Raw genomic sequence first — 10146 nt, 5'->3', positions numbered from 1 at the left:
CACAAGTAGGCTTACATTAATGCTGCAATGTAGTTACTGTGAAAATCCCCTCGTCGCCACATTCCGGCACCTGTTCGGGCACACAGAGGGAGAATTTAGAATGTCCAATTCACCTGACAAGCACGTCTTTCGGGTGGGAGGAAAGTGGAGCACCCGGAGGAAACCCACGGAGACACGGGGAGAGCATGCAGACTCCGCACAGACAGTCACCCAAGTCGGGAATCAAACCCAGGTCCCTGGCGCCTTGAAGCAATAGTGCTAACCACTGTGCTACCCTGCCGCCCGACAGTAACGATTCTGTGATACGGGGTGAGGAAAGCTTGCCTGCAGCCACTCACGGGATCATAGAATCCCTACAGCGCAGAAGGAGGCCATTCGGCCCATCGGGTCTTTGGACAGTCAGGTGAAGTTTAGCCAAATCCACCTAACCTGCACATCTTTGGACAGTGGGAGGAAACCAGAGCAGCCGGAGGAAACTGGAGCAGACACGGGGAGAACGTGCAGACTCCGCACAGTCACCCGAGGCCGGGAATCGAACCGGGGTCCCTGCCGTAAAAATTCCTCGCTCCGTCTCTGTTAGGCTGACGGCTGAAAAGCCAAAGGAAAGTTCAAGCATTTAATATCTACTTGACAAGGGGCAGCCATGGAAATGCCAGCAGCAGGCAAGCAGCACAACAGGCTGCACACAGCCGAGGAGACACAAAGAGGCTGCTTTATTCTAAATGATGAATGAGTGGTGCAGAAAACTTCCGAACCTTGCGGAGCCCAGCCGTGTGAATCCTGTCAACTCTCCACCCCCGTACGCGAGGCTGATTGGTCCTTTTGTTGGCCGCGAAGCAGCTGATTGGCCCCTCTCGGTAAAGCACCTGAGCGGGTCTCTTCGCTGCCACTCGCAGGGATTGACACAATTTACAGCAATATTGACGAGCGTGTCAGAGAGCTGGATCACTGTTTGCAAAGATTGGGAACGGTGCCTCTTGCTGTCAGCGTGTTTGTTTAAAGTGCCGGCTTTTTTTAAAAATTCTGCCTAGGAGAGAGCTGGAACAGGCAACGCAGAACTGGTGTCTTTACCTGCACGGCTCCAGGCACAGGGGGGGGTGGGGGGCTGATCTCCGACCACCAAAGGTAAGCCTATTGTGGACACCTTCCCAGGGAGGATTGTGCTTCATATAAGGATGCGTTGCCCACTTTCTTCTCCGGGGCTGGACAGTTGCAAAGGGAGATTAACTTCACTCTCTGGGAGGCACGGTAGCACAGCGGTTAGCACAGTTGCTTCACAGCTCCAGGGTCCCAGGTTCGACTCCCCGGCTTGGGTCACTGTCTGTGCGGAGTCTGCATGTTCTCCCCGTGTCTGCGTGGGTTTCCTCCGGGTGCTCCGGTTTCCTCCCACAGCCCATAGGTGTGCAGGTTAGGTGGATTGGCCGTGCTAAATTGCCCTTAGGTTAGGTTGGGTTACAGGGATGGGGTGGCGGTGTGGGCTTGGATAGGGTGCTCTTTCCAAGGGCCGGTGCACACTCAATGGGCCGAGTGGCTTCCTTCTGCACTTTAAATTCTATGATTCACTCCACCTCCAGCCCTTTGCATTGCACCCATCCTGGGAATTTCCCATATGGATGTGGGAAAATCCTAACACCTACCGACTTGTCCCCCTCTCCCCCCTCCAAAAAAGAAAAGATCTTCAAGAGAGGTTGGGATAAGTTGATTGACTTTTTTCTTTAACAATTCAATATTCAATAATTCTGTCCCGTTGTTGTCGAAAATCCTTGGCATTAAACTAAATCATAGAATTTACAGTCCAGAAGGAGGCCATTTGGCCCATCGAGTCTGCACCGGCCCTTGGAGAGAGCACCCCACTTAAGCCCACGCCTCCACCCTATCCCTTTAACCCCACCCAACCCAATCTTTTTTTTCTGGACACGAAGGGGCAATTGATCGTGGCCAATCCACCTAACCTGCACATCTTTGGACTGTGGGAGGAAACCGGAGCACCCGGAGGAAACCCACGCAGACACGGGGAGAACGTGCAGACTCTGCACAGACAGTGGCCCAAGCCAGGGAATCGAACCTGGGACCCTGGAGCTGTGAAGTAACTGTGCTAACCACTGTGCTACCGTGCTGCCCAAAGGGGAAGAAATGTCTAAATGTGTTTCTCAAAACTCCTGGTCACAGCCTTCCTATTTCTTCATGTTTTGCCTGTGAACATCTTTCTCTCTCTCTCTCTCTCTTTCTCTCTCTCTCTCTCTCTGCTACTTTTTGTCCACAGCTGCACGTACCCTTAACACCATGGCCACTGTCTGTGAAGACAAGGGCAGAAAAGTAAGTACAAGAATATGCCTTTTTGAAAATTAATTTAGAGTACCCAATTCATTTTTTTCAATTAAGTGGGGGCAAAACCAACGCAATCGCGGGGAGAACGTGCAAATTCCACACGGCGCCGAGGTCCCAGGGCCGGGATCGATCCTGGGACCTCGGCGCCGTGAGGCAGCAGGGCTAACCCACTGCGCCACCGTGCTGCCCCGAATATGCCTTTTTTTTAAGGTGGGCTGGCAGGAAGGGCGCTGTCGGTTTGGTTAAATTGAAAGAGACCGGGGGAATGTGCACCAGTAGCCATCGATGATCAGAGCTCGCTGCTCCCAAAGAGTGAGACGCTGGCACACGCACGGGGTAAATTGTTCTGTTTGTGGCTCTTGTTTTTGACACAGGAGCATACAGGCAGGAGATCTCTTTTCATCATTCCTTCTGCTCGCTTCTCCTTGCTCCATTATCTCGGATATTAGATCTAATTCAATTTTCAGAGATATGTATGTATCTGCTTCCTATCAAGCTTTGTGTTCCAGGTCAGAACGACTTATTGTGTGAGAAATTAATTCTCCTCAGCCCCCACATGGTTTTTCCCAACCAATACCTTAAATCCATGACTGCTACTTAAGGCATCAACAGAATATGGATTGCTGGCATCTTCCTGGTGCTTTTATGGGAGGGAGTGTGAAACAGGTCAGGGTCACTGTGAAGAGTCCGGGAGGAGAATGAAGCAGAGCAGGATCACTGTGAAGCAGACCGGGGGCAGAGTGAAGCAGGTCATGATCACTGTGAGGAGACCGGGAGGAGAGTGAAGCGCACTGGGGTCACTATTATGGAGACCGGGAGGTGTATGGAGCACATCAGGATCATTATGAAGCAGACCGGGAGGGAATATGTACCAGCTCAGGATCACTGTGAAGCAGACTGGTACCACTGAAGTGGGAGAGAAAATAAATCAAATTGTAACACCACAGGAAGGCTGTGAGTTTATTGGCTCCTGCTCATTGTAGTTTTGTTTCTCTTTCCCCAAATTTGGGAGGCTCGTCTAAGGAGGTGGGAATTAAAATCCTTTCTTTTAATTAAAAGGGTTGAGTAAAGCATTTAAATTCATCTCTCTATTTAAGTGACAACAAAAGAAAATAAGTGAGTAGCTGATAATTTAATTTTATAAAATAGTCCGTATATTATCTAATAGATAGAGGAATGGCAGGAATGACCCATTGAGTGCACATCCTGTTCCACGTGGGAACTCATGGACGTATCTTGTGTTCCAGAAAACCATATAGGCAGGGAAATTTGTCAGCTGTAGCACCTCGAGCTCCAGAATTTGGAGCTTGAGCCGTAGCTGGAATCCATGACATTGAGAATTTTGCAGACAGGCCATTTATAGAAGTGGTCAATCTGCAGCTTAATGGCGTGCCAGGAGAGAGGGAGTGACCAGGCAGTCGAGAAGATCCAGGCGGATAGTGCAGGAGTCTGAATGCTGATGATAGTTCAGCTGCGGAGTACAAACGGAGGTTGGTCCACGGCACCACAGCTGGCTCAGCTGTACAGGCCAGCGAGGAGAACCGGAGGAGCACGAGTGATAGGGGTTTTGATGGTTACGAGGACAGGCAGGAATTCCTGGGAGTCAGAATGCCAAAGAACGGCTAAAGAGTCCCCTGAGGAAGGAGGATAAACAGCCAGCGGTTGTGATCCAAATCAGTATCAATGACATAGCCAGAATGTAGGGAGTTACGTAGGAAATTAACAAGCAGGATCTCCAAAGTAGTAATCGGCAAATTACTCCGAATACCGCTGGCATTTGGGGATCGAAAGAGGAGGATAGAGCAGATGAACATGCGGCTGGAGAGATGGGGCTGGAGAACGGGCTTTAGATTCTTGCAACATTGGAATCAGCTCTCGAGGAGATGGGGTCTGCGCAGGCCGGGCAGGTTGCTCCTAAACATGCAGAGCAGAGACCAGTTTCTTCGCAAGTGATTTATTCATGTCATCTGCGGGGGCGGGGGGGGGGGGGGGTTTAAACTAATTTGGCAGGGGTGTGGGGACCCCCGGTAATGCCAGAGAGGAATGTCAAGGTGGAAAGAACATTGGGAGAGACAGATATTGCCAGCGTAGGAAATAGTAAGGAGTTAGGTGGGTTCAGCACAAGAGAGCAAGTAATAAAATTTAAATTCGGGTTATGGTGCATATTTGCGAATGCATTCAGTCCTCTAATGAGGATTGGTGTCTTACAGATACAGTTAGCCTGGTGGCAATGTGATATTGCTGAAAAGAGAGACAATGGGCTGCCTCCCGTTACCAAGATGCGTGCCGCGGGGAGGCCAGAGAATCTCGCCCATGTTGTTGAAGCTTTTTGCCTTGTACTCAACAGGACAAAACGCAAGAATACCAAATTTCAAATGATCACAACAATTTACTCTACAGGAGGAAAAGCGTGCCAATTGGTTGGCAGGTCTGCTCTGATTGGCCAGAGTGTTGCCATGGAGAATGCAATGGGGGAACTATAGGCTCCTCAAGCTCCTGGGTAATTCAAAAAAGTCACAAGACTTGGACATATTCCTTTTGTTTGCAGAGAATGGGTCCCTGTGGGTGAATTTGTGCCACTTTTGGCAAGTATCAATGAGTCACATTATGGGCTCGACTGAAAATCTTAAATTGGTAGTTGGCGTAGCTATTAGCGCACTCAGGATTGTTCAGCATACGCTGCACAATCGCAAAATCACGTCTAACAGTGGATGTTGCATTTGGGTTTTGCAAGGGCGGGCAGATTCAGCACTCTGTCTATTACAAACGACCGAAGGAGAATACTGTTTGATTCAATCAGCCAGTGGCTGGGGTATACGGCCAATTTACCCTGGCATTGTACTGGCTTTGAAATTCACCCATGGCGTTGTTCAATTGTGTGGTGGTGGAAAGCTCGTTGCAAAGGACCCGTACTCAACAGTAAGAAATGTCAGGTGACCGGAGGTCAGGCTAACTTTCCCGCCTTTATCTATTCAAGTTCCGACAAAGGAAACTCAGAGATGTGCGGCACACGCCCACTCCCCGGGGCAAAGACGCCATGCAGCGATGCCTCAGATTCTTTAACTTCTTCGTCCCAAACGCAGCCAACTTTGCTGATGGAACATCAACACTTGAGCTCTTAAGAGACAGCTTACTCATGTAGCCACTGTATAGCAATAAGATGAAATGACTTGATTAACGTTCAAATGTTTGATATACTTTGGGCAGGGTTTCCCCTCGCGGTGTGTTTTCCGCCGGTGGAACCGGCTCGCCATTGGTCACCAGCGGCATCTTCCAGTCCCGCCGAGGTCTACAGGATTTTGCGTGCATTGTGGGGAGGCATATGTTTAGCAGTTATTAACAACAGTCTATTAGGGCAATTATCAATTACTTTTAGGGATTTTTGAATGTATATGGCGTGGTCTACGATACTAAAGCAGTAAAGGACAATTTTACAAAGACGTCAATTGAAAGCTGATGTGGCACCATCTGCAGCAGTCGGTATAAGGGTCAAGAAACATGTTCAAGTCTAACTGGTTCTCAGTGACTTTAACAGCTTGTTCTTCAGACACAATCTACAAGTAGCCAGATAAAGGTGAGCAACATGTTTCCCTAACTCGACCTAAGGACCAGGCACATCTGTTGGGCCTGGCACCAGGTCGGGCGATTGGGGGGGGGCGGGGAATGCATGGAAAGATGAAGTGTATATGAAAGTACTCACTTTACCTGGGAGCACATATGCAACTTGTTTAATGTAACGTCAAAACAGATATGGTCAAATGTAAACGTTATTCCTACCGATGTAACCAGCACTGTACAAATGTTACCTGATATCTCACGCTGGGCAGAATCAGCTCTTTCTCTGAAGCTGTGCTCTCCCAACACGTTGCTTAATAGACAATGGCTCTGTGCCTGAGACTCCTCCGATTTTTTTGCAGAAGAGAGAAGAAACGCAGCAGCCGGGGGGGAAACCGAAGATCCCACTGGGGGGGGAAGAGCCGGGAATTCCTGTCCTTTACTGTTACAGGGTGATTCGAGGTCGGCCCAGCGCTGCTCAGGCCTAGAGGCCTTTGGCCTGTTTAGGTGATAAAAGGCTGCTGGTTTGGAGGGGCTTGTAGACCAGCTCTTCAATGGTCACCTGGGGCGAAAGGGGCTGGTTTAGCACAGTGGGCTAAACAGCTGGCTTGCCATGCAGAACAATGCTAGCAGTGCGGGTTCAATTCCCGTACCGGCCCCCCCACCCCCCCCCCCCCCGAACAGGCGCCGGAATGTGGCGACTCGGGGCTTTTCACAGTAACTGCATTGAAGCCTACTTGTGACAATAAGTGATTATTAGTATTAAGCTGGACGAGGCCAGGACAGCCTGGGGTGGGGGAAAGGGGTGACAGGGAACTGACAGAAACGAGGAATAAAGGGGAGCCGCGAACCGGAGGCCGCAGGCCTCAAATGAGAGCTAGGCCCGTTCAGGAAGGGCACCGCCACATCATTTGCCAGCTGGGGCTGTGCCGGCAGCGCTCTGACTGCTGGGGCACAAGGTTCTGTGGTTCAACACCCACCCCGGGACCTGACTATAAAAATAAATCAAAGCTGGCACTCCGGTGCAGTACCAAGGGGATGCTGCATTGTTGCCGATGCTGCCCTTCAGAGGATGCCTGCTGCGGGGAATGGAGAAGATTCTGGTGTTTTACCCCTTAATCACCAAAATAGAAACAAATTAACTGGCCATCAGCATATTGCTCTTGTGCGAGACTGCTGTGTAGAAACCATTACAGCAGGGACTGTACCTCAACTATTGTGCAGCAATTTGAAATGTCTGGTGGCCATCGGTGTGACCTTTTCTCATCAAAGGTGCAGGAATCCAGGTGACACAAAAAATAAAGGTTAAACCAAATTTATTTGAATTCAAAAGTAAAGCCACACCCCCGGGGGGGGGGGGGGGGGGGCGAAGAACACTGGTGCCCCAGCCGGGGAGGCTGACAGGAACTCCCAGTCCGGGTCCGGGCCGGTGTTTAAGAGGCTCGATGGCGAGTCCCAGCTGGAAGGGCCTCCACCCGTTACCATGGGAACCCGTCCTCCACGGGCCCCATGGGGAGATCGACGAGCGACTCCTCAAGATCCTCGTGAGGGTTATCATGAAAGGTTAGTGGAGATATAGAACCCACGTCTCCCAAAATGCTATTGGGGGGGGGATTGGTGTTGGTGGGGGGGAGGCTGTCAATTCAGAATGTCAGAATTGTGCTTGATGGAATTGTTCAAGTGTATTGAACATTATGGATGCCTCGCGCCTTCACGGTCGTAAAAACGTCCCAAGGCGCTTCACAGGCACGTTCCTCCGAGGAAAGTTCACACTGACGCATGTCGGAGGGAAGCAGGGCTGCAGCAGTTCAAGAAGGCGGCTCGCCATCGCCCTCTCAAGGACAATTTTGGGGATGGCACCAAATGCTGGGCCTAGCGAGTAAGGCCAGGCCCCTTGAATGGACAAAAGAAAAAGTGGACGCAAGCTTGGCCAGGGAGGTAGGTTCCAAGAAGAGTCTTCAGCGATCTTATTGGATGGCGGAGCGGGCTTGAGGGGCTGAATGGCCTACTCCTGCTCCGACGTTCCTGTGTCATGAAGCAGGAGAGCCAGAGAGGTTCAGGGAGGAAATTCCAGAGCCTCTGGTGACAGAGTGGTGGAAAGCACATTGCGGTTCCAGCTGTGTGCCTGTGCATGCTGTGCCAAATCGAACAACTGAATAATGGATAAACCATTGGCTGGGCACCAGGGAGAACTCCCCTGCTGTTTCTCCAAATAGCGTCATGGGAACTTTTGCATCCCCTCCCCCCACCCCAACCCCCCCCCCCCCCCCCCCCCCCACCCCAGCCGAGAGGGCAGATGGGGCCTCGGTTTAGCATCTCATCAGGCATGTGTGCCTCGTGCTAAACGTGGGCGGCAGAAGAGAGGTTGTCAAGGATGAAGCAAAACTGCGGAAAATCGGAGGGGAATGATGATGTGAGCATTGGGAAAAAATCAAAACGCGAGGGAGTTCAGCAGGCGGCACGCATGACAATAGAATAATTTTCCCTCAGTACTGCTCTGTTCACATACATCTCAGTTCTGCGCTCGAGACTCTGAAGTGGGACTGAAAGGGTTAATCACGCCACCCCTCCCCCCCCCCCCTCCGACATTAGGCCTGAAGCCTATCGAACAGGTTAACAGCGTCACCAGCACAGAACGCAAGGGGGAGGGCAATGTTGTTCACCTAAAAGGGAAACAGAAATTTACTGAAGTTAAGGACCTTTAAACCCAGCTCTCCTTTAGATCTATCTGTTCAAAAATCGGGATGGGTTTTGATGGGATGGGTGGGGAGAGAGTGTTTCCTTGGACAAGGAATTGGAAACCAGGGATTGGAAAATAATTAACACAGGGGGGCGGCACGGTGGCGCAGTGGTTAGCACTGCTGCCTCACGGCGCTGAGAACCCGGGTTCGATCCCGGCCCCCGGTCACTGTCCGTGTGGAGTTTGCACATTCTCCCCGTGTCTGCATGGGTCTCACCCCCACAGCCCAAAGATGTGCAGGGTGGGTGGATTGGCCACGCCAAATGCTTGGCGTGGGATGTACATTGGACAGCTCTTTGAGTGAGCTAGCACTGACGAGCCAGGCCAAATGGCCTCCTTTCTGTTCCAGAATTCTATTATTTACAGTCTTACAGATATCACATGAGATTCACGGAGCTCAGCCTTCCTCTGATAAACATTAATATTTGATTCAGCTGGAATCAAGCCAGTGTCAACATTACGCTCCTAGCAATTTACGATCCTCTTGTAAGGCACTCTAACAGTAAACACCTTGCTCCTCGCTCTTCCACAGGGACCGCCGCCAGATTCACTGCTCTGTTCTGCTCCTAAACCTCATTGAAAAAGAGTCAAGTTGAGAATCAATGGGAGGGGGTCACCCTTCCAGAGTTAGCCTGACTGTGTGTGCACGTGTTGTTTGCATGTGTGTGTTAATTCGCTGGTGTACGTGAGTGTGTGTAGAGAGGCATGCGTGTGCATTAGTGTGTGCATGAGAGTTTGCGTGCATGCATGTGTTTTACATGTGTGTACATTAGTGCATATATGCTGACATGTATATGCAATAGCTCATGTATGTATGTGTGCATGTTGGTGCATGTGTGTGCTTGAGTGCATGTTGTTTTGCAGGGGTGTGCATTAGTGCATGTGTGTGTGTTGGCCTATGTGTGCGCATTAGTATGTGCATGCATGTTTGTGTGCATGCATGTGATTACCTATGTGCGGGCATGTGTGTGTGTTAGTGTATGAGTGGTGAAGGCATGTATTTGCATACATGCACATTAATGCATATGTTTGCATGGGTGTGTGTCAGCATATGTGTATGCCGTAATGGGTATTCATGATTGCCCGTGTGTATATATTTGCGTGTGTGCATTATTGCATGAGTGTGGGCATGTGTGTGGCTTGAACAGTTTGAGAGAGAGCATGTGCCTGCATTCATGTGTTTGTGTGAGTGCGCATTCGTGTGTGGGGCATGTTTACATAAGTGCAAGTGCCGTCGTGTTTGTGTATGAGTGTACGCAAGCAAGTGTGTGTGTGTGTGTGTGTTGGGGTGCACAGCTCAGACACAAGCTCAGCTGTGATGTCCCTCAGCGTCTGTCATAGAATCATAGAATTTACAGTGCAGAAGGAGGTCATTCGGCCCATCGAGTCTGCACCGGCCCTTGGAAAGAGCACCCAACTTAAGCCGCCACCGTGACTGTTTTGGACAGTAAGGCCAATTTATCATGGCCAATCCACCTGATGCACGTCTTTGGACTGTGGGAGGAAACCGGAGCACCCGGAGG

The 10146-nt window shown here is 50.5% G+C and overlaps 1 protein-coding gene across 1 annotated transcript in view; it reads left to right on the top strand.

Moving 5' to 3' along the window:
- The first annotated feature begins 967 nt into the window (after positions 1–967).
- Positions 968–10146, top strand: part of LOC140403932 (somatostatin receptor type 5-like) — a 99942-nt gene continuing 90763 nt past the window's right edge. Inside the window, exon 1 of the mRNA XM_072492198.1 lies at positions 968–1125. The gene's annotated coding sequence lies outside the window, so the exon portion shown is untranslated. The remainder of the gene's footprint in view (positions 1126–10146) is intronic.

The sequence above is a fragment of the Scyliorhinus torazame genome, chromosome 29, assembly GCF_047496885.1.
Source record: "Scyliorhinus torazame isolate Kashiwa2021f chromosome 29, sScyTor2.1, whole genome shotgun sequence".
Lineage (NCBI taxonomy): Eukaryota > Metazoa > Chordata > Chondrichthyes > Carcharhiniformes > Scyliorhinidae > Scyliorhinus > Scyliorhinus torazame.
This window is presented reverse-complemented; position numbering and strand designations above follow the sequence as displayed.